This window comes from Heterocephalus glaber, unplaced genomic scaffold (assembly GCF_053883595.1).
Source record: "Heterocephalus glaber isolate CG9 unplaced genomic scaffold, H.glaber_assembly_v1.0 deba00001687, whole genome shotgun sequence".
Lineage (NCBI taxonomy): Eukaryota > Metazoa > Chordata > Mammalia > Rodentia > Bathyergidae > Heterocephalus > Heterocephalus glaber.
The window spans coordinates 22,772,333-22,797,111 of NW_028258412.1; the positions used below are offsets into that span (position 1 = coordinate 22,772,333).

The 24,779-nt window shown below is 52.9% G+C and overlaps 1 protein-coding gene across 16 annotated transcripts in view; it reads right to left on the reverse strand.

Annotated features, from left to right (window-relative positions):
- Nucleotides 1-24,779, reverse strand: part of Pitpnm2 (phosphatidylinositol transfer protein membrane associated 2) — a 136,784-nt gene that overhangs the window by 55,953 nt on the left and 56,052 nt on the right. For 4 of the 16 annotated variants that reach the window (XM_021257582.2, XM_087198639.1, XM_021257580.2 and 1 more), the window contains one exon: nt 8,309-8,527. The exons of 9 other annotated variants lie outside the window; for them this stretch is intronic. The gene's annotated coding sequence lies outside the window, so the exon portion shown is untranslated. Of the gene's footprint in view, nt 1-8,308; nt 8,528-11,392; nt 14,127-14,182; nt 16,059-24,779 lie in introns of those variants that run through there. 3 more of the 16 variants (XM_087198641.1, XM_087198640.1, XM_021257585.2) reach the window with 3 other exon arrangements.

The following is a 24,779-nucleotide window of genomic DNA, read 5'->3' on the forward strand; positions in this document are numbered from 1 at the left end:
TGCTCTAGAGAGCTTGCCCATCGTCCACAGAGGGCAACGGGGGCAGCTGTGACCAAACCAGGGCTCTCTGCTGGCCATGGTCACACCCTCTCCCTGCACGATGGCACTGCATGGCAGGTGCTGCTGGACAGGGTTACGGAAGGCAGTCCTGGCAAGAGGCTTCTCAGGGCAGCCACAGGACGAGTCTCAAAGAAGACAGGTGGGAAAGAGCCTGGCATAGACGCAGAGGCCTGGGGACATGTAGACCCACGAAAGTTCCCGCTTCCATGGGTACAGGGGGCAGTGGTTACCAGCAGGGTCCCCACGACCAGCCTGCAGATGGGTCTGGACAGTTACACCCTCTCCCTGGGCTCCTGTGGCTTCAGAGCCCGCTAGGGAGAAGACCCGGGGGCTGGAGAAGCCAGGAGGCTGCAGAGTGCCGGCTGCTGGGAACAGACGGTGAGGGGGAGGGAGGGCAGCACAGGTGCTCTTACAAAAGGGACTCTGAGAAGTAGGAGGAGGGGTGGTGGGTCCCTTGCAGCAGCCACGGGCCAGCTCCTCTTCCCGGATGGAGGCTGCCTGGCCTGCACCTGCCTGCTCCCCTCCCTCCACCGGCACCTGGGTCCCAGACAATGCTCCCTCCCAGTTTCAAAATGCTGTGGCTGCAAATCCAGGAAGACACATTGCCCTGTCCCTGGAGGGTGACAAGACAAGACAGAGTTTGAGACAGCATGGTGGTGCATGCCTTAATCCCAGCAGTCGGAAAGCTGAGGCAGGAGGACTGTGAGTTCAAGGGCAGCTTGCATCCTGCAGCCTGAACTATGTAGTCAGAATCTGTCTCAAAAAAACAAAGAGAGTTTGAGCCCCAGCTGGCTCTTCTCACCCCTCTGTCCTTCAATGGGATACTGAAAACTCAGAGCTTCAGTTTACTCATCTGTAAAGGGGCAACGCATCCAGTGAGGGGCGATGGTAAGTGTGGGGAGCACCCCACAGCAGCCTGGTAACACCGATGTGTTGGTCACCCAGGGGTATTAAACATATCTAACCACTGGGCACTCCAGTGCGTGCTGGCTGGGGTCCCCAAGGGCCCTGGGACTCCTAGTACCCCTTGAGCTCCAGGAACTCCTGGGGAGGGGTGTGTGAGATAGGGCAGAGGCGGTTTACAACCAGGAAAGCAGTGCAGAGCGCTCACCCCTGGGGCGCATGTGTGAGATTTCAGAATTCCCTGCACTCAGACAAGTGATCCTCCATCACAGCATCCAGGGATCAAATACATCGACATTTCTGCAGTGAAATACTTGAGTATGGAATACATAAAGGCTATAAATAGCCTTGTTTGCACTATAAATAGCCTCACCTCAGTTCAAGTGGGATTTTGCTGCCAAATGAGCTATGACACAGCGTTTGGTTTTCAGGGCTTGCTGGGTTCTGGAGCTGGGGCGGGGGAATGTGGATGTACATGCAATGTTCTCACCACATGTTTCAAACAAACTGCACAGCAGTCCTGCTCCGTCCCACGGCTGGTGAGGCTCAGGTTGGGTTACCTGTGCCTCACCCTTGACCCTCAGCAGGCCCCGTGGCCTGGGGAACACCGGGGGACACTGTCCAAGGACAGTAATCACATACAAAACCAACATGCACATGCACACAAAGACAAAGGCAGTACCTGTAGACACAGCCACCAGCACTGGGAGCCCAGCTCGGGGGTGGAACCTGGACACCCTCAGTGGGCGCAGGTGCTACTCAGGCCCAGACCTGCCCATCACCCAAACCCATCCCCAGGACAGGAGCCAGCATGAGGCGCAGGGCCCAGGCTTGGCGGTGCACTCAGAGCAGAGACAGTGGCGCCAGGCAGACGGAGCTCTGATCCTAGCTCTGCCGCACACAGGCTGGCTTGACCTCCTGGTGTAGCTGCGTTTTCCCACCTGTGAAGGTAGGACCCTCTGTGGGCCTCTGTGCTACACGCGGTGCCCCCCTCTGAATGTCGACAGACTCTCCTCTGAGAGACAGAGCTCCAGGTCCAAGGGAGAAAGCCTAGAGCAAGGCAGGCTCCACGGAGGAGGGCACGTCTGACACAGAACACCAGGATGGGGCTCCACCCCTCGCTTGCTCTCAAACAGTTGCCGAAACTCTGTGAGCCTCAGTTTGTGTTTGTAAGATGAGATCGAGCGCCCTGGCCACCTCAGAGGGTGGCAGTGACACGAGTAAAGCACCCGGTGCTGCCATGATGGTGGCAGTGGCGATGACAAATGAGGGGGACAGCCCTGCTCACAAGGGCTTCCCTTCAACTCTGTCCTCACACCCGATCTGGCCAAGATTGGAAGAAACAACTCATCAGCACCATTACGATTTTGTCGCTGCTCGTTGTCACCAACCTTCCCACCACCCGTTGGGACCTCCTGGTAACACTGCAAGGCAGACATGCTCTCTGCACATCAGAGAAAACGGAAGCCATGAGAGTGACCTGGCCAAAGTCATCAAGCAAGTCAAGAGCTGGGAGGGGATGAGAATCCCTGGTCCTGAGCCAGGGTGACACCAAACCCATCACCAAACAGCACCCGGAAGCCAGCAGCCCCCGGCAGCCTCTGGGTGCCCCCAGGGAACAGGTGAGTGGCCTGGGGGACACACAGGGCAGGGGAAAAGCATGGGAAGAACAAGGAGAGGGGCGGCAGGGGTGCGGGGAACTGAGTCATCTTTCAACTGGTCCAAGCCCATCGCACACAGTCTGGCTCCTCTATCTTTGGCGGGGAGCCGGGGGCTATTTTGGGGAAGCTCTGCGCACAGCCCGCCACTTCCCTGCCAGGCTGACTGGGTCAAAAACACAACCAGCCCAGCAACAGCCTGGTGTCAACGGGGTGGGAGGTGAAGAGGCGCTGAACAGCCCACACAGAGCAGCAGGAATGAGGGCAGGTAGGGGGAGGCCAGGGGTGGAGGGCGGGTGAGCACAATCACCCCATTCTATAAACTGTCCCCCCAAAACGAGAGAAGCCATGACAATAACAAAAATACGGCGGTGGGAAAAAACAGACAAAACCAAGTTGGAGACAAGACCCAGTGGATCTGGGATCAGACAGACCTAAGTTCAAACACAGGCTCTGTCTTTGAGCAAGTCACACAGCTGCTCCAGGCCTCAGTTTACTCCTTTGTAGGAATGGCAGCCACCTTCCAGGGCTGGGTAGGATGCACATTACTGGAATTGCCACCTTGGCCCACTCTGCCCTGGTCACTCCTCAGAGCCACCTCTGCTGGGCAGCCCATCCCCATCCCTGTCCTGCAGGCACAGCCGCCCATGGCATCAAAGTCCCTGAAGGGCACATGAGGCACCTGTCTACCCTACATGACCATAATGCAGAAGCCAGAGCAGTTGCCGATCGACGTGGGAAGTCAAGCCCAAGGGGCCACCAGAAGCTCTCCAGAGCCAGAGGGCACTGAGGACCCCCATGGCACTTGGGGCCTCAGGGCCTCTGGCCACTGTCAAGGCAAAGCAGCAGGACTCAGCTGGGAACTAGTAATGCCTCTCAGGGACAGGTACAGAATGGTCTGGTCCTGAGGACAGAATGCAATGCCCCACCCAGAGCAGGCATCAAGGAAACACCTGCGGAAGAAGGAATGGGGGAGCAAGGCTGGAGCGGGATCGGGGCAGGGCCTGTGTGAGAGGCGGATACACCCTGTCTCAGACGGCTGTGCCTTCCTGACGCATTTGAGGAAAGGGCTCTGAGGTGGTGCGGGACGGGCCTGAGATCACTTGGCCAGTCAGTGCCAGGCTCCAGAGAGGACTGGGGTTCTCAGCATGCTGTGTCCTGGTCTCCTGCAGCAGAAATGGGGCCCGGGGCAACAAAGGCAGTCTGGCTCAGAGAGGAGGGGAGGTGGGCTGGGCTCTGGAAAGTGCATCTTCACACGGGGTCCTGGAGCTGATTTTGGATGGGGGACTGAGAGCACCCTTAGGGGTTTGATCAGCCCCGCCAGCCCCCTGGCCCTGTCCTATTCTCATTAGGCTCTCAAAAATCCCCAGGGTTGGACAAGGAAAGAGCCAAAAGGTGTAAACAAACTCAAGTGCCCACAGATGGATGAACTAATGGGCAAAGGTCTATCCACACATGTAATATGACTCTGCCTTAAGAGGAAGGGCATTCTGACAAATGCTACAACACAGAGGAACCTTGACATTATGCTGACAAAATAATAGACATGTGCTCATAATGGACAAGTACAGTACCATTTTACCAAAATGGGATACTTACTGGAGAGGTCAAATTCATAGACACAGGGTAGGTGGGTGCCAGGGCTGGGTGGGGGGAAAGGAAGTTAGTGTTAAATGGGACAGATCTTCAGCTTGGAAAGATGGAAGAGTTCTAGAGATGGATGGTGGTAAGGGTGGCACAAGAGTGAGAATGCATATTTGTTAATGACACTGAACTGCACGCATAAAATGCTGAAGATGGAACAAGGTGTGGTAGTCCATGACTACAATCCCAGCTACTTGGGAGGTTGAGGTAGAAGAATGGAGAGTTCAAGGCCAACCTGGACAACATATCAAAAAAATAAAAGATTAGGGCTGGGGGTTTAGCTCAGTGGTTTTGCCGCCTGCTGCACAAGCGCAAGGACCCGAGTTCAATCCCCGGTACCAAAAAAACAAAAACAAAAACAAAACAAAAAAACAAAAGATTGGGACCGGGGACTTAGCTCAGTGGTTCCGCCACCTGCCTTGCAAACACAAGGTCCCAAGTTCGAACCCTGGTACCAAATAAAATAAAATGAGATAAAGATTAAGATGGCAAACTTTATGTTATGTATATTTACCACAAAAAAATTTGAAAAGAAAAGAAGTCTTAGGATCAGACACAGTGTCCTTTTGGAACTACACAGAGGTGGTGGTGACACAAGCTTGGGAATGTCCTCAATGCCACTTTTTTTTGTACTGGGGATTGAACTCGGGACCTTGTGCTTGCAAGGCAGGTGGCAGAACCACTGAGCTAAATCTCCAGCCCTCCTCAATGCCACTTTTAAATGATTTACTGTATGTTATATGAATCTCACCTCAGTACAAAAAATGTAAAAGCCCCTGGTGAGGTGGCAGCTCCAGCTGGCAGACACCGGATAGCGTGGGAACCAGTGGGAGCCAGGTAGCCACGGGGACACTGGCAATGGGGGCTGCATGGACCGTAGGTACTTCCTGTTCAGAGCCACCCTGTTGCCCTGGACATGAGAGACTTCCGGAAGCCAGACACAGGAAGGGCTTCACAGAGCAGTGGGGTCATGGTGCATCAGGTCCACATGTCAAGATGGCAGCTCAGTGAACCCTGGTGCTGCGTTCACCAGGGCCGGGAACTCAGGGAGCCAGGGCTGAGCTGGAGGGGAGTTCGAGGTGGCTCCTGAAGCAAGGCTGGGAAGGGGGCCAGGCTGAGGACAGAGCAAGGGAAGGGCCTCGCAAGGGGCAGGGAAGGTGCAGCTGTGAAATGGACTGCGTGGGACAGGTTGGCAGGCCAAGGAGAGTGGCCAGTTGCTGTTACTGTCCTGCAGGCAGGGCCATTGTAGGCACTCTGTCCACCCCACAGGCCCTCGGTCACCCAGGAGCAAGTGAGGGGACAGGGAAGGGCTTGGAGTTTGAGGCTGACTCTGCCACCCACCCTTGCCTGGCTGTGGGGTGTCCCTGGCCTCATCCTGCAGCTAGCTGTCATGTGGGGCCATGGATCCCCAACTTAGGTGGGGTCACTAACTGCTAAAGAGAGCAGAGACTCAGAGCTCTGAAGAAGCCCACCCTGTGGACAGCTCGACAACCATCCTGAACTAGATTCGTACCACCTGCAAGGATCTCTACAAAGTTCTTATCCGAGCAGATTTCACCTCCCTAGGACTCCATGTGGGCTCTCAGTTGGCTCTTTAGAGCCACAGTAAGCCTTTCTTCTCTGGGACAACGTGGGTAGGTGTCTGGACAGCACATCCTCCTTGGGAAGCCTGTTCACTGAGAGATTTTTTTTTTTTTTACTATTTTATTTTATTTATTATTTTATTTCATTTTGAGACAGGATCTTGCTAAGTTACTAAGATGCCCAACCTGGGCTTGAAATTGCAACCCTCCTGCCTTAGCCTCCCAGAGTACTGGTTTTATAGGCATGCACCACCATGTCTGTCTAAGGCTGCTCACTAAGTCTGCCCTGTCTCTGATTCTATTCACAGAGGCAAAGTTGTTCTAGCTGAAGATGGGGCCTCCTGATCTCATTCCTGGGACGAGCTGCCAGGCCACTGCTCCCTGGCTGGCATGGCTGGCTTGCCTTCCGTCTGGTGACATTGTGCCTGCTGGGTGCCATAGGGTGGATAATGGTCTCCTCCCCGTGATTCACATCTACCTGGAACCTCAGAACGTGACCTTATTCAGAACTGGGGCCTAGTAGATGTCATTACCTAAGTGTCTCAAGATTCAATGTACTGGATTTAGAGTGGGCTCGGAATCCAACAATCGGTGTCCTTATAAGAAGAGGACACAGAGAGACACAAGCCATGTGAAGATGGAGGCAAAGATGGGAGTGATTCAGCCACAGGCCAAGGAAGTCCTAGACCCACAAAAAGCCAGAAGAGGCCAGGGCGGAGCCTTCGCGCCTTTGAGGGAGCATAGCTCTGCTTACACACTGACTTCAGGCTTCTGACTCCAGAACTGAGCAAAAACAATATATCTGCTGTGTGAGCCACCAGCCTGTGTCACTGTCACGCAGTCCCAGGAGACGAGCATGGGGTCTGTGGCGTCGGGAAACAGTCTATGCCCTGAGCTGACCACATGTGTGTCAGCCAGGGCCCTCTGCTCTGGACACCCTACAAGAGAAGAGCAGGTGGCTTTCTGGCTGGGAGGGTGACCCCAGCACTCAGGCAGGACTGAGCCAGCCTGTCTCCCGCTGTTACCAAGGGAGAGGCTAATTAGCTCAGGGCACTTGAGGAGGCAGTGTCCATGCTATTAAGACACTCGAGGGGAAGCCACTCTGCCTGAAGCACCCTGACCTCCTGCCACCCAGCATCTCCACTCTTCCTGCTTTCCACAAAACTCTGGGGTGCAGCAGCCCTATGAAGGTGGCTTCAGAGCTAACCAGGGAATATGTCCCAGCCTAGAGAGAAATGCTAGCAGTGAGATCCGAGACTTACACGAACCCCACCCTGCCCTGGCTCGGCATTCCCTGCCTATCTTCTGTTTGGGGGAAACTCTCAGGATGGGGGTGAGGAGTTGACCAAGGCTTCTATAAGCTTTAGGACTAAGACCCAAGGTCTCCCTGAAATCCAGCAGAGTGTGGGGCTGCAGACAGCTTCAGCGCCAGCAAGCTCTCCTCCCTCCACCATCCCTGCTCACTGCCTTGCTCAACTTCTGAGCCCCCGTGTGGAACAGATTTTTGTCATCCACCCTGTGTCCCAGGCCGCTGTGAGAATCAGCCAACAGACCACATGTACCAACAGCAAGACCTCATCCCTGCACACTGGGAGCCATGCAGCAAGAGGCTCTTCCCAAAGGGCTGGCCTGGAGCCCAGAGTGCCCAAGGCAAGGCAGTGAGACCAGGCCAGGAGATTTCAGGGGGAGAGGTGGCAGGAAACAGCCCTAGGGGCAGCTATGCCCTGAGGGGAGGGAGACAGGGGAGCGCTTGCCTCTGCCCTGCACAGACCCCAGGGTGAGAGGTGGCCATGCCCTGGTGCTGCCCAGTGTCATTCTCTGCTCATGAGGGCTCCTACTCTGGGCCCTGAATGCAACCAGGCTGCAGGCAGAAGGTCACAAAACCCTGGAAGCTGGAGTAGCTCCCTGGTGCTGCATAGGCCTCAGTTTCCAGCTCTCAAGAAGAGGCCTGAGCTGGCCCACTGCTGGGACAGCTACTGTCACTGGCACCTGAGGGCTCCTGGAAGGCACTCACGTGGGCATAGGCAGCAAGGAAGGCCTGTCCCCCAGAGACAGAGGGCCCATGGAGCTGCCCAAGGAACAGAATGTGTGTTGACCCTGGGAGCAGACTCATCCCCACTGCTAACTACCATGGGTTCTCAATCTGCAAAATCTGCGGATGGCCCCTGGGAGGGACTCTTCAGGGGCCTCTTCCTCAGGCCAGACAGGACTGGCTCACACACCAGACCTCTGTCAAGGAGGACCTGGGGAGCTCAGGTCTGAACCCCAGCTCCAAGGAGCTTTTAAAGTACCCCAGGGAACCAACTGGTTCTTCCCCCAGGCTAGCTGGGGGTGGAGCCTCAGGGCCTAGCATCAATGCGCTTCTTCTCTATCTGCCCAACCCACCCACAAGGGACATTCCCAGCTATGGTTCCAGGTGTCCAGGAAAGCCCCCCAGGACTCTGTACATTGTTTTCCTACCTGTCTGGTCTGACTCCCACCCAGGGAGAAACAGGCAGGAGCAGGCTGATCTCTCCAGTGGGGAAGGTAGAGGGCTGCAGGCAGCAGGCAGGGACAGCTAAGTGCTGGCCAGTGATGAATTCTGATTCTGCCCTCTTTCTGGGCCCAAGGATGACCTCACCTCAGGACTGTGGTCACACTCAAGATCCAGCAGTGAGACACAGAGCTGTCCCCTGGGACCTAGGATGGGGGGACAGCAAGAGAGGAATCTGAGAGTTGGGGAACACTGTGGTCACAAGGCAGGTGCATGTGGCTGCAGATGGTGGCTGGTGGATACAGACTACTCTGGGGTGCTGGCCTGGGCCCGATCCTAGGATGAGTGTTGGTCCAGCATGGTCATTTGGAGAGGAAGCAGCTCTCTGAAGCCCTCAGTGGCCCTGCACCCCTTCTCTGAGCAAGGCAAGGAGCTGCCCCAGAGTCTCACATGCACAAGGGACAGTGCGGAGGATGGCCTCGTGCTGTACAATAGGAGACTGAGGTACAGTGGGACCCAGAGGCTCCCATGGGTCACACAGAGGGAACTTAAACGTGGGTCTGTGTGGCTGCCACGCTTTGCTCTTCCTACTCCTTAAGGAAGTCCCTGCCTGGCACTGTCCAATCCCAGACCTCTCCATCCCAGGACCTGGGCCTGGAGAGAGGACTCCAGCCTGGTAATCACCAGGGGCCAAGCAGGCAAATGAAATTGGGTGGCAAGAGTGTTTTAAAATTAACCGTGCCCGCTCCCTGTCTGCACAGCCATGACAAAGCCTGTTCACAGCCACAGGCTGCAATTGAGGTGTGCCCACGCCTGGAAAGCTGTGAAGTGCTCTACAAGGGCACAGGAGATTGCCAAAGTCAGGGTGCTGGCACAGAACAAAGTGCACTGCAGATATTGTCCCTTTTGTCCTTCTCTATCTCACGAGGGCATCCACCACTAACCCTGCCATATAAACCAGGACACTGAGGCTCAGAGAGGCGAGGGGATCTCCAGGATCTCAAAACCACTGCAATGGAAGAACAGGGATAAGGACAAGGTCTCCTGACTTGCTTTTCCCTTCCCTCTGCTCTTGACCACTGCCCAGCTTTGGGAGAGGTGATGAGGACCTGGTGAGGAAAGTTCCTGTTGCTATAGCACAGAGTAGTTAGCTGCTTCAAAGATAGACAGCGAGGGCTGGGGATTTAGCTCAGTGGTTTCGCGGCCTGCTATGCAAGCGCAAGGACCTGAGTTCGATTCCCGGTACCAAAAAAAAAAAAAAGATAGACAGCGAGTAAAGGCTGGAAAGCATCTCCCTCCTGCCCTCTTCCAAGACACAACACCAGTCCTCCCCGGGATGACAGCACACTCGGGCCCCCGGTTCACTTATTTTCAACAAGCCTGGCTTTGTCAAGGAGATGGTGGAGGCCTGGAGAGGTCCCCGTGAGAAGGTAGCAACCTGAGGGACTCGGACTCTGGGTCTAGTGCTCCCTTTTAGCAACAGCCAAGGTCTCGGGCTGGACATTTATTTCAAAGGGGCTCTCAGGAGGCTGGGAGGCAGCAGAGGGCCACAGAGTTTCCCCAGCAAAGGAGCCTGTGTCTGCACGTTGGATCCAAAAGAAACCAGTGTCCAGTCCAGAAACTGACCTGGGGCTCGGGAAGGGGAGGCTGGGGCTACCAGGCAGGGGGACTGGAGCAGGCATCCAGGCCTGAATCCTGAGCCCAGACAGGGATGTGGGAGGCAGCCTGGCCTCCAAGGTCCATGTTTAAGGAAAGCCCTGCCTCTCGAGCCTGGCTGATGACCTGAAAGATGTGGCCCTGCTCCCATGGCCACCTTCAGCCTCCAGGGGATGGAGCTTCAGTTTTATGCATTTGGCTTCTTGTGGGGGTCCTCAAGGTATAAATCCCCCTGTGTTATGACAGTATTCTATCCACTTTTTAGGAAGAACCCTAAATACTTAAGGCTCTCTTTTTTTCCATTTTATCAAAAGGTTGCAAAATATAAGAACCTGGTATCCACTCTACTGAGAATACTAATTGTTTACCTTTTGCTCCATTTTCTCTGTTTGTGCCCCTCTCCCTCTGTACACATCTCTATGGGGAAATAACTGGCCTGGCCTGTTAGGGGGAAGTTACTGGAATGCTTTGCTTACTGGAGCCCTAGCTGCCACCTCTGCCACTGCCAATGCACATAATCTGCTTCCAAGCACCTCACAGCTGTCCTTTCTGTGAGGTGTGCAGAGCAGCCAGAGTTATCTTCCTGCTACTGAGTGGAAACTGAAGCACGGGTCTCTGGATATGCGGTGCCCCTTCTTATACAGAAACCCTGATGGCCAAGTCCTCAGCCTAAGCAAACAGTGCCATGCTGTGGACTGTCTTCTGAATGGCGGGACAGTATGGTGACAGTCTCAGAAGGGAGAGCCGTGCTGCGCCCACAGCAGACAGGCTCAGGCTGAGTGATCTGGGTCCTTTGTGTGGAGCTGACTTACGCACTGTGGGTGGCAGTTGCGGGCAGGGGTGGGTAGGACGAAGGGCTCCCCTCCTGGCCCACTCTTCCCAAGCCCACTCTCAGCCCCCCTTTTGTCTTTTTGCAGTGCTAGGGATTGAACCTAGGACCTCATGTGTATGAGGCCAGTGCTCTACTGCTAAGCTAACCCCAGCCCACAGTCCAAGTATGAAAAATATGGGGGGACACCCGCACATACAGGTAATACACATACAGCACATACACAAGCACACACAACACATTCTCACACACCCCCATATAACATTCCACACATGCACATGTACATATTTGCACACACACGTCACATGCATCATATCTGCACTCACATCCACACACAGGAACTCACACATGTACAAACTATATCCACATGCTCATGTACACACTCATACCTCTGCATATATCAAAAGGCACACACATGCAGACACACATGTACACACAACACACATGTGCAGGTATACACCACAGGCTCGTGCACACATGCACTCTCATGCATACACACATCACACACACTCACACATATACATTCACCTCAAACATACATGTAACATGCCACAGACACACACACACAGCCTATGGCTCAGCATACCTCAAACTCAGCAGTCTCCCCTGGACAACTCGCTTCCCTGGGGCTGGAGACCCTCAGTAGGCTGGCACCTGGGAGCTTCCCCTGAAGACGATGTGTAACATACAGGCAGCACCGCACAGCGTGGGGTAAGAAAAGGAGAACAGCAGGAGAGGCTTCCTATAAGTGGACAAGGACAGTGTGGCTCACTCAGGTGAGACACAGAGCTGAAAAGAGATGTGTAAAGGGACAGCTGTAAGGTCTGAGCAGTGCCAGGATCTGTTTACACAAGATCATGGCAGCGTGAGCAGAGTGGCCACCTGCACTCCTGCCGGCAAAGGGGAGAGATGGACCTGTGCGTGGGCCGTGCCTGGCTGTGTCTACAGGGGCACATACACCTGTGCACGTGTATAGGCGCGAGGTGTGGGAGTGTTCATGTGTGCGCATCTGTATATGTATGCTCAGGGAAATACACCAGGGCCGAGTTTAGTGTTCTCCCTGCACAGTTTGTCACTCATGTAGCACCACCAGGAGACTGACTGGGCACAGGGCTGGGTGGGACAGAGGCTCAGCCTCCTAGGCAGACGCTGTCCTGAGCACCAGTCTCCTGCCAGAGTGCTTGTCCTGCCCTGGCACAGCCTGGGTAGTGGACCAAAGCACAGGGGAAAAATAAACCAAACTTTCTCCTTGGAGCTTCAGGGGCTGGGTGAGGTCTGTCTGAACCACCGGCTTCCTGTTGAGGCTTCCCTGAATCCCAGCGCTTCTGTCAAATTACAGAGGAAAGAACCATCCACCCCTAAAATTCAGCCAATGCGGTGACTATACCACTTTTCCTAGAATGAGCTTGCCACACACTTTGGCCGGCTGGAGCCGTCGGCAGCCAGGGCTCCCACCTCTCCAAGCTGCTCTCACACCCTCTGCTGCTCCGAAGTATGCTTTCAAGTAAGTCACTGCTATGTGCAATCACACTTCAGAGCATTCACTAAGGAAGGACGCGGGAAGGCCGGCGGGAGAGCACACGGGTCCCCCTGGAATGAGGGCAGCCAGGGTGGAGGAGACTGCTTCTCTCCTCCTGAGTGTGCCCTGGCTGTCCTTTCCAGGGGCTGCTGACCTAACACACACTCAGGTCGCCTGGGAGCGCCTGAAGGACCCCAGGGCAGAGGAACCTCCACTGCAGCAGCAGCTGGATGTCCAGACTGGCCTCCCATCGAGGCTGAGAGCAGAGAGGAGGATGGAGTGCTGCACTCCCGAGCTGGCCTTTAACATGTCACATCAGATTTTCCATTCACAGACAAACCAAAACCAAACCAACATCTCACAGCCTCCGGCCCTCACACAACTCATAAACCCATCAGAATTCACAGTCAGCCAAGCAGAATCCAGACCCAGGTAATGTCATTAGGAATCCTGCACACCACCACATGCCAGGAGGGTCCTGGTGAGCCTCCAGCCTGAGAGCTGAGGAGAGTGAGACATAGCTCCAACGTCTGCAGACACAAAAGCATTCTTCTCAGGCTGCCCAACAGACCAGGCTGATTGCTCAAAGAGAAGCACCAAGAATTAGGGTCTGTGACAGCTGTAAGACAGCTTTAAAGAAACAGGGTTGTGGGGCAGATGAGCACCTGACCACGGAACTACATGGGGAGTCCTGCCTCAGGCCGCGTCAAGGCTCTGATTCTGTTATTAAAGCAATCTGTCAGGGAGAATGCCGAAGCAAAAATAGAATCCAATCAGGTGGCCGTGAGCCCGACTTTATCAACACAGCACTAAGTCCTACGTTCGGTTACTCACTTGGAGAACCACCCCTAGTCCTACCGGCCCCTGGGGACACAGGTACATACCTGAACGGTTGGACTTCTCCACAGTCAGCCCCTCTTGCAAAGTTAAGGATGGATTCCCTGATACCTGTACCAAACTTTGAAGCTTGCCTATGAGTCAGACAGGGCTACTTGGTGTGTGCTTTCAATTTAAAGATCAGACAGGGCTTACGCTCAGATACCATTCAAACCCATAGCTTCTAAGAACCAGGTGCTAAATCTGGTCTGTTCGGCCCTCACTTTCCATCAACACAGGAGATGTTCTTGTTGACAACCAGGGTTTTTTTCTGTCACCAGCTGCACAGGAAGCAGAGGTAATGGGGAGCTGCCTGCCTCTGGGCCAGGCTGCTGAGGAGTCAACATCATCAGCTTCCTCTCAGAAAGATGTTTAGGAGACCTCTGAAGGGGTCGGGAAGAAATGACAAGGAACTGGGCAGCAGTCCTGGAATCCTGTCTGAGCCACAGTGCTCAGATGGGGCCGCCGGAGACAGACACACAACATACCAGCAGGATTGTTTCACCTGACACAGCCGGCAGAAGAGTCTCTGTACCATCCTCTCAGAAACCGCGGCGGGGCAGATGACATTCCCCCACCAGTGGATGAAGGATCAGCTGGGGCTGGGTCCTGCCTACTTCGGGGCATGAGCATGCCTCTAAATTTCCTCCCCTCTGCCTGGTCCGACCACACTTGAGGAAAGCAGCCCGCCCATGCTCTGTAGCCATCAAATGAAAAATGGAAGCACCACAGAGCCATGTCCCCATTCCCGGAAGGCACGAACTGAGCTACTTATGAACTCTCGAGAGGAGAACCCCACGTACCCAAAGTCTGCCCTGCTCGTCTGAGCTCGGGCAGGCCAGGCCAGCCCTCTCTTTTCCTCTCCCCTCCATCCCAGCTCCTTGGAGAGAAAACAAGCAGCCCATGCAATCAGACAGAGCCTTACTTGCCAATAAACCCATCCTGAGGCTGTGACACGTTTCAGAAGGAGCAGAAAATTACCTTTCAGAAAGCCAATGTGAGGTAAGGGGGGGAACAAAGTATGAGTTCCAGGAGCCATGCTCCGCAGCCATAGGAGCAGGAGCTGGGCCAGGGCGCGTCCAGGAGCCCTCATCCTTGCAGAGGTCTGGCCTCAGGGAGCCGCCCTTGGCCTGCAGCGCTCCCAGCAGCCCATGCCTGGAGAAGACGGAGGATGCCAGCACGCGGTCCCTGGGCTGGCTGGACAGAGGAGCCACCGCGGGCAGGGACGACAGAGGCAAGGAGGAAGGCAGGCCGGAGAGGAAGGGGTGGGGAGTGGAGCGAGAGGGCGGGAAGGAGGGAGAATTGATTCTCTCTCCTCCACTGGGACCACTGAGCTAAGTTGCCATGGAGAAAGGGGAGCTGCTGGCAGAGCTCGAGGCGGGCGGAGGAGCCATATGCCACAGGGAAGGCGTCAGCAGAGAGCCAATCCCACAGTTCTGCTGCTGCAGTCTCCCCCAGCCAGGCCTCTGGGCCCCTGGGTGACAAGACCGGGAAGATAACTGGCCAGACCCCTGGCAGAAGCAGCAGCCCTCAGCACCACATCCTCAGGGAAGGGAGGCCAGGGGTGGGGCTGTCCTGGGCTCAGGAAGCTCTAGCACTGACCCCCATGGCACTCCCCCATCCGTAGGCACACCGCACTGATGGTTAGAGCCCAGGGCCAAGTCCCTCGGGGCAGCGGAGCACAGGCATCCCCTCGCCTGGCCAACTGCCTGCCCTGCGTTTGTGCTTGGGGAGGTGCTGCTGGTCTGCACTCATCTCCCTGTTCCTAAAAATCAGTAGCCAAATCTTGAGTCACATTTTCCCACCTTCAGGAAGGAGGGGATGGCCACCTCCGGAGGGCTTCGGTGGCCCAGAGCCGCCCAGGCAGGAGGCAGAAAAGGGAGGCGGCAGGGTGCCGGCTGGCAGAGAAGGGCTGCACTGGGGCCAGCCACGCCCACACTGGAGCTCAGAGACAGGGCTGGGGAGGCAGGAGCCTGCGCTGCATCCCAGCTTCTCCCTTTGCGGTCGCAGGACCAGGGCAGTGTGCTCATATCTATTACAAGCAGCGACCAGAGGGCCGAGCTGCGCTCTGGGGCACCGTGATGCTGACAGAGGTGGGGAAGGCTACAGGTGTCACCTCAGGGGCTGTGATCTCCTCAGGGGCCCAGAAGCCCAGGGCTGCAACCAATGTCCTTGCTCACCTGGCCAGCAGAGCTCGGGCCAAGAAGCAGCAGCCTTGCCGCTGTGACACGGGACACGTGAGGGGCGCCGTGCTGGACCCTGACTCTGACGGCGCGGCCAGGGAAGCATCTTCTCCCCCAGCCCTCTTCTCACTTTTCCCCTCACCTCTGATTATGAAAATTCAAGCATATGGCAAAATCGGAAGAATGCTATAAGGAGCATCCATGTATTCACTACCTAGATCCTCCGTTTCCTCTCTCTTTTACTGTGGCAGAATACGTATCACATAAAATTTACCATTTTAATCATTCTCAAGTGTACACGTCTGTGGCGTGAAGCACACACAGGGCGCCGCGACCACTGCCTCTATCTAGTGCGGAAGGAGACCCATTAGCAGTCACTCCCCATTTACATCTTCCCTCCAATTCTGACGACCACGAATCTACTCTCTGGTTCACAGACATATCTGTTCTGGACATTTCACCTAAATAGAATCAGCCAGCGTGTATGGCCTTTTGTGTCTGGCTTCTTTCGTGTAATGTCATATTTTCGAGGCTCAGCCATATGGTAGCCTGTCAGTGCTACATTCCTTTTCATGGATGAGTAATAGTCCACTGTGTGGATGGATTATAATTCATTTATCCACTCACCAGTGGATGGACACATGGATTGTTCCACATTTGGCTGGTGTCCTCTCATTTTTTTGAATATATGGTTATTTTTTATTTTATGAAAAAATAAAACATAATTTCATAACAAAATAATAAGAGAATAACAATAGTTAGCACATGTATATTATTACCTTCAGAGTAGTTACTCAGAATATAAGACATAAACCAAAAAGATTCTTGCAAAAAAGAAACAGATAATAACACAAAACTTTCTTTTCAATGAGCTAAGATAAGCTAGTGGTATAAATGAAGCAAATTAGCATATACATTAGAATTTTTTTTTTTTTTTTGGTACCAGGGATCGAACTTGGGACCTTGCACTTGCGAGGCAGGCGGCAGAACCACTGAGCTAAGTCCCCGGCCCCTACATTAGAATATTTTTGAAATGACAAAATATGTAAATCGGGAAAGTATATGAACTTCTCCCCACTTTCTATTTATCTCTCTTCAACCATGCTCTTTAATTTTGTTTACATATATTCTGTGTTTCCCATGTAAGAAAAACCATGTGATAGTTGAGCTTGTGTGTCTGACATATTTTGCTTAACATAATGTTCTCAAGTTGCACCCATTTACCTATGAATGCCTCGAGTTTATTTTTCTTTTCTTTTTTTGGGGTACTGGGGATCGAACTTGGGACCTTGCGCTTGCGAGGCAGGCCCAGAACCACTGAGCTAAATCCCTGGCCTGAGTTTATTTTTCTTTATGGCAGCGTAGTACTCTACTGTGTATAAATACCATATTTGCTTATCCATTCAACTGTTGATGAACATATATTCTTTTTTTTTTTTTTTTTGGTACCGGGGATCGAACTCGGGACCTTGCGCTTGTGAGGCAGGCGCCGGAACCACTGAGCTAAATCCCTGGCCCAATGAACATATATTCTGTTTCCAAGATCTAGCTATTATAAATTGCTGCTGTAAACATGGGTAAGCATGTATCCCTGTAATATGATGATTTTAACTCTTTTGGGAAGATACCTCAAAGGGAGATAGGTGGGACAAATGAATTTCTAATTTTAGTTTTTGGAGGAATCTCCACACTGATTTCCATGGTTGTTGCACTAGCCGTCATTCCCACCAACAATGCAGAAGAGTTCCTTTTCCCCCACATCCTCACCAGCACTTGTTATTATTAGAGTTTTTGATGATAGCCATTCTTTCTGGGGTAAGATGATATCTCAGTGTAATTTTAATTTGCATTTCTCTGATGATCAGGAATAATAAGCATTTTTTCATGTATTTATTGGCCATTTGTACTTCTTCTGAGGCATATTTATTCATTTAGGTCCCCTCCCCTTTTTTTTTGGTACTGGGGATTGAACTCGGGTCCTTGCGCTTGCTCAGCAGGCGGCAAAACCACTGAGCTAAATCCTCGGCAGGTTCCCCATTTTTTGACTAGGTCTTTTATTTGGGGGGGGATTTAAATTTTTTTGAGTTCTTTTTATATATTGATGTTAGTCCTCTATCCATGGAATAGCTGGCAAAAAATTTTTTTTCCCTATTCTGTAGACTGTCTCTTCACTCTTTTGGTTTTTTCCTTTGCTGTACAGAAGCTTTTTTATTTGATATGATCACATTTGTTGATTTTTGATATTTTTTCTTGTGCCACTGGGTTTCTGTTCAGAAAGTCCTTGCTTATGCCTATGTCTCTTCTCACTGTTTTGTTTTGCTTTGCTTTTTTTGTTTGAGACAGGGTCTCACTATGTGGCCCAGGCTGGCCTCGAACTCACAGCCATGCCCCTGCCTCAGCTTCCTGAGTGCTGGGGATTACAGGTATGTAATCCTGTACAGGCATACAGGATTATGCTCAGCTTTCCTTTCACTTTTAAAATGAGTTTTTCAGAGCCCTGGGAATGGTCCTGGTGTACCCCTCTCAGTGCATTTGGTCTCTAAGCTACAGGCCCCTGAGCCCTCAAAGCCCCATGCTGCCCCAACCCTGTCTTTCCTTTAAGCAGTGCTTCCCAGTGGGTGCAATAAGGGAGCCTCCATCCGGGCTGAAGCCCAAGGCAGGGACCCCAAGAGGCCGCAGTCTCCTCTGTTCCAGGGAGGTTACCAATGGGCAGGAGGACACACAGGCCCCCAACCCCACACCCTCTCTTTAAGACCAGGTGAACCTGGGTTCCAGTGCTGCCCAGCACCCTTTGGCTGTGTGAGCAGTGATCAGACCCCTCTAGCTTCAGCTTCTCCACCTATGAAGCAGGGACAACAGTCCCTTGGCCACTCCAGGGATGGGCTGCAGTGCCCTGGGAACTTTCCCCACAACAGGCAGCTTCTCCACATGCCCCATACAGAGTGACTGGGCTACCACCACTGGCCCCAGGTGACTCCAGAGCCCTTGGAATATGACTAGTGTGAGTGTGGAATGGAATTTTCACTCTTTCACTTTAATTTACAACTGAAATTAGAGTCACATGCGGCTAATGGGGACTGCCCAAACAGAGCAGCTCTGGGTGTTGAGGAGGTGGAAACCATGGAAGGATCACAGCCCAAACCGAGGCCTAGTCCCGAGTCTTTGTCCCTCCCACTTCCTCTCCGACTTACCCTGTGGGGCAGCCTCTGTCTGTGGCCTGGCCCAGAGGCCCCTCTAAAAGGACAGAGAGTGGGTGGTGGGGTTCTCAGGGAACCAAACGAGTGCCAGCTGGGGAGTGGGCTGTCCAGACTCCATAATGACAAGGGTGTCTGAACCGAGGAGCTTGCTCTCTGTCCTGTTCTAGAACCCCCCTCCCATCTCCCCCAGCAACTCCTGGAATGTCTGTACAGGGGCTGCAGGATTGGAACTCCTGCCCTGGCCCCAGTGTGGTGGCAGAAACCCACATGAGGATGTGCATAAGGTTCTCGGATCCAGTGTGAGCAGAGCTGCTCTCAAGGTCCCCGTGGTGTGGACAGGCGGCACCGGATGCAGAGCAGACTCTGCCTCAGGCTTCTCACTTTGCGGATGAAAAACTCGGGCTCAAAAAAGGAAGTGTTCTTTCTAGGGTCACACAGCAAGGCAGCAACAGGACTGGGTCTGAGTCCAGCCTGAGACCCTGCCCTGGAGTACAGAGTGGCAGGGTTGATAAGCCTGCACCCTCCTGGGGCCTCCAGCACTCAAGCCCATGCCTGGCAGGCAAAGGGGTAGACCTAAAAACAGAGCAAGCCAACCATCTCCTGTCCCCAGCCACCTGAACCCACCTGGGTGGGGGAAGAAGTGATGATGAGGGAGTGATAAGAGGACTCCAGATAAACAGGAAAAATTTAAACACCTGACCACAAAGTACAGCTGCCCTCCATGCTTGTGGTTTCCACATCCAAGGATTCATCCAACCACAGATTCAAAACATTCAGAAGAAAAACTGTGTTGGTACTGAACATGTACAGACCTCTTCTTGTCATATTCCCCCAACAATGCAGTGCAACAGCTATTTACATAGCATTTCCCTTGTTTTGGGTATCCTGGGTAATCTAGAGATGATTTAAAGTACCAGGAGGATGCCACAGGTTATATGCAAACACTGCTTCAATGAAAGAGGCTTGAGCATTCTGGTACCAGCAGAACCAGTCCCCTTCTGACACCGAGAGACAGATGGCAAGCAGGAGCTCTGTCTGTGCTCAGGCACCCTTCTCCTGAAGGCCTTCCTAAAATCTTAACCCTGACCCCAACTCTGGCACTCCCTTGACTTCATTTTCTTCAGAGCCTGGATCCTTATCTAATATACTATATATGTTTTTTTCTTCTTCTCTTATTTAAGTGGTGGTAAAAAGTAATGTAACATTTGGCATCCTAAGCACTTGAAACATATAGTTCAGTGGCATTAGGTACATTCAGCTTGTTGGCAACCCTCACCATAACCTCAGAACCTACCTTCCCAAACCAAAACTGTGCCCATTAAATACTAACCCCCCCATGCCCTAGCACTCACTGGTCCACTTTCTGTCTTGTCGCATTTGGCTCCTCTAGGCACCTCATGGTATGATCAGAATCTTGGGCCGGGGATGTAGCTCAGTAGCACTGCGCCTGCCTCGCAAGCACAAGGTCCTGAGTTCAATCCCCAGTACCACACACACACACACACACAAAGAATCTATCCTTCTACATCTGGCTCCTTCCCCCTTCCCCCATGCTGTAGCATGTTCTGTTTTAAGCTGTCTCTGACTAGAACAGAGGCTCTGTGGGGGCACGATTTGGGGTGTGTGCGTTCACTGCTGTATCCCCAGGGCCTGGAAGAGAAGCAGGCACTGAGTGAATCTTTTGAATGAAGGGATGAAGGGATGAATGAATGTGTGGTGAGATGGGTGGATGGATGAATAAATGAATAGCTAGATGGATGAGTGGATGGATGGATGCATACTCGGGCAAATGATTGGATGAATGAGTACAGAATCTACAGAGGTTATTACCTCATGGGACCTCTGCCTGGCCCAGAGTTACATCTGTCTTCCCCAGGTCCCCCTTGTAGAGTAATTCCTGGCCCCGCCCTATGGCGGAGCCCCTCACCCTGAAGCCCCAGGCCCACCATCCTTACTTGGTGGTAGGCGTCTCCCAGGTGGCTGACTGCTTCAGGGTGTTCCCCTCAGATGTGGCACATCCAGGGAACATTAGGCATGGGCAGATAAGAGTCCCCAACCCCAACATAAAAGCACCATTATCTCACAGAGCAGCAGCCGCTAATGCAGAGTGTAGCAGTGAAAGCAGGAGGCCAGGAAGTGCCTGAACACCAGATTCGGCCCACAGAGCCTGAGGCTAGTGCCGGAAGGGCAGCAGCCTGGCGGACACTCAGGAGCCTGGGGGCTGGCCCTGCAGTCCTGCTGGGGAGCTGAGCCACAACCTTGGGGGCTGCTTGCCTTTCACCCTCTCCACATCCTGCCAGGCTATTTATAGCCGCCCTCTCTAAGAATGCCTTTGTCCATTTTTCTGAGCTGGATGAACTTGGTAATTAAAGTCAGGTGGAGCCCACCTCAGCATCCAGGAATCCTGGGGGCGGGGATTGTACTAGGCCAAGCATGCTGATCCCCTGGCCCTTGACAGGTGACTCGTGCTCTGCCAGACTTGGGGTGTCCACTGCAGGGAAACATCACAGGAAGTGCCCAGCCTAACACATGGGCGGACCTCAGTCAGGTAGGATGGTGACCCTAGATGGCCATAGGTCACCCGAGTCCTTCACTACTGCAGAAAAAGCAGACAGACTGGAACAGTGGAAAACAGCTGTACCTTTAAATTATCTGGCCCACAGATACAAAAACATTTGCACACTGAAGTTGTTTGCATGGTGGGTTATTTTTAGGGTGAATCCAGTTGCCTCCCCTTGGAACCGGATGAAGCCCCAGAGGCACGTAGTCCTTTTTCCCAGGCGGGGGTCCTGCTCCAGCTTCCCTGGGAATGAGAACTTGTGCCTGGGATCTCCAGGACCCCCACCCCCACCAGAACCATGCACTCGATTGGCCTGCTGGAGAGGGACTTGGGGCCAGGGGGCCAGTGAGTGGGCAGGTTTGCCTCTGTGAAGAAGGTCACCCAGAGCAAACCCTCTGCCCTCAGGGCATGGTGTGCTGGGGAGAAAGCTCCACCGCTGCCTCCACTCATGCCAGGCTCAGCTGATGGACTATGTGGCTGACATATTTCCAGAACCAGCAGCAATTAAAGTAGATTTTCTCTTCCACTCCCCCTCCCCAAAACAGGAATAAATCAGTTCTACCAATTTCCCAGCTAATGATTTCCTCCATTAAATTAAAAAGAAGAAGAAAATGCTTTTTTAAACGGATTACCAGCCTTGTGCTTTCAGAGACCACATGACCTGTCAACTCCTCTTAAGTCTGGATACATTAATGCCCCTCAATTCATTTTTAATAAATTAAAAAAAAAAACAACTCTAAGAAGCACTGCACGGCCCCTCCCGCCACCCCGATTCACACAGCACATAAGGGTCTGCTCCAGCCTGGCTTTGGGAACCTGGCTCAATTGAGCCAAAGGTAATCTTTATAGCTGGGGCTGGAGATCCATTTCACAGATGGGAAAAGGGGGGAAGACAGACAGCAGGCACCTAAGTATCCCAAGTGCGCATACCACAGTGTGGGTTGGGGTCCTTGGTGTCCAGACGCAGCTGTCTGGAAAATGCAAACAGGTGAGCCAAGGAGTCTGAACAGGTACAGTTCGTGTGATCGCCACCTGCCATGCTAAGATGGGCAGGACAGGACTGCACTCACATCACAGGTCTGTAACAGGCAAATCCGCAAGACTGAGAGCGCACGAGGGAGGTTACTGGTGGGGTGGGGTGGGGTGGGTGTTATTTAAATAGGTACAGCTTCTGCTTGGGAGGTGGAAAGTTCCGCAAAAGGATTGGTTGATGTTCCTCAGCACTGTAAACACACTCACTGCCCTGCCTCAGGCACTTACACACGACAGCTGATAAGTTCTATGCTATGTGTACTTTACCACTATAAAAAAAGTATAAGAAACAAAGGTCCAGCGCTCCACAGCACTGTTTGAAGACACAGCAGTGGCTGACAAGTCCATAGTGCCTATGGCAGGACTCTCTGCAGCCTGCCCCAATTCCAGGCAGGCTCAGCAGCCCTCTCTCATCATCTGAGAACCCAGGGCCTTCAGAGAAAGGCTCCTCATGTTAGCCAGTATCAGTAAGCCAGGATGCTGGTGTCCTGGTGGCCTTCCAGGTACCAAAGGGCAGGCAGGGGCTGAGAAGTTTGGTGGGGACACCTTCCCTGGAGGTACCTCAGGGCCTTTGCACCTGCCTGTCCTCTCCCCAGAACACACTTCCACTGATGCTGCATAATTCTCCCCACATGTATTTAGGTTTTTACAGTGTTCTGACCATCTACTGTCAGAAAAATGCAGGGAAAGTGACAGGGGCCAGAAAGGGGACCCATGAGCAAGAACAGGAAACCAAAAGCCTGCAGGCCAGGAGGAGCCAGCACAATTGTGGTCCTGCGGCTGGAGTAAAGGTGTTCCGGTGAGGGTGGGCAGATCCTGGTTCCATCCTTCAGAAAACCCTCAGGAAGGCTGGACAGGCCTGGTGCATCTCGAGGGTCTGCAAGGTCAGGGGAAGACCTTCATGCTTCATTCTGCTGGCCAGCTGCTTTGGTCGGCCCCCAAGTGTGCAATTAACTCCCTTCCAGCCAGGGTAGGTGCTGGAGGGAAAAAATATACACACCCTGGCTTACAATATGAGGCTTTCCCTAGCCCCTTAGGGACCTGGAGACACCTGCAGGTCCAGATCCTTCCAGGGGCTGGATGTGGGGACCTGTACTTGAGTGGGGGTTTCTGTGAGCACAGCTGAAGGGCAGGTTGCTTTCAACTCAAGCTGCAGACCTGTGGTGCCCTTCAAGCATGTTTATTTAAAAAAAAAAAAAAACAGCCCTGCAAACATCTTAGCTAATGACTATCTAGGCCACTGCAACACAAAAGTTCTTACTGAGCCTTCTTTCCCTTCCAACCTCCACTGGAGGCTCTGCCGTCTCAGAATCTTCCCACAATTCCCTTCACACTTAGGATGGGGTTCAAAGTCCTTACCAGACCTCACAGCCCTGATCCCACACCACTCTCCCCACTGCTGGTCTCCTCTTGTTCTGTTCTAGCCTTACTGTTTCTCAGACTTGCTAAGCACACCTCTACCTCAGGGCCTCTGGTGTTCTCTTTCCCAGATAGCCTATGACTTGCTTCCCAAGTTAACTTAGGCATCCACAGAGAAGCCCTATCTAAAACCCACCACCACTCCAATCTCTCTCCAGTCCCTTCCCCTGGAAGTAGAGCAAGGGCAGGGGTGATGGGGGCTTCTGGGGGCGGGTGAAAGAAGACACAGAGAGCTTGAATAAATAAGCATGAAATACTATGGTAATCAAAGATTTTCCCCAGCCCTGCAAAGCCCCAGGCCCAGATAGTTTTATAGGTGATTTTGCAAACTTTCGAGGGGAAAGGTCACTCTCTGTGGGACGGGAAGTGGGCACAGGGACAGGTTTATGAACCGTGAATCCTGATGTCATGTGAGCTGGTCCTAAAGTCAAATGTGGGCGTGAAGCGTGGCAGTGAGAACTCAGAAACCCCCAGGGACCACGCTGTCCTTCCTTTGTGCTAATGCTGCCTCCTCTAGAAATGCCTGCTTCATCCTGCCTCAGAGTCTCAATCTGCACCAGACCCTATCTTCTACTGCAGTCATTACAGCACACAGTGAGTATTTAGCTACTGTTTGTTTGTTTAATGGTGCTTGGGATTGAAACCAGCGCTTCTGCACTGAATTATATCTTTAGCCCTTTTATTCATTTTTTATTTTGAGACCAGGTCTCTGTAAGTAGCTAAGTTGTCCAGGCTGGACTCAAACTTGTGATCTTCCTGCCTCGGCCTCCCAGAGCGCTGGGATTATAGACATGCACCATCACACTTGGATTTTATTTTTCACTTTTTTTTTTTGACCTTTAGCTACGATTGAACACACTCATTTACATGTCCATTTCCCCTGCTAATTAATAACCAAAGGTGGAAACTTTCTCTAATTCATTTTGGTATTCCCCACTGTCTGAAAGCAGCAGGTATTCAAAAAAATGGTTAAGGAAATGAGGAACACATACAAAAAGGCCTAGAGATTGCCACACATTTACTTAAGAGTAGCTTTCCGGTGCCCTGCTGAGGACATGCAAACCAAGGCACCCAGGCTGCACCGTCCGAAGCCTGTTCCTCCTCAGACTGCGCTGCTGGGACAGCAGCCGGGACCTGGGAGAGCCTGAGGGCAGTGGAGTTTGCCTCGCTCATGTTCCTCATGTGAG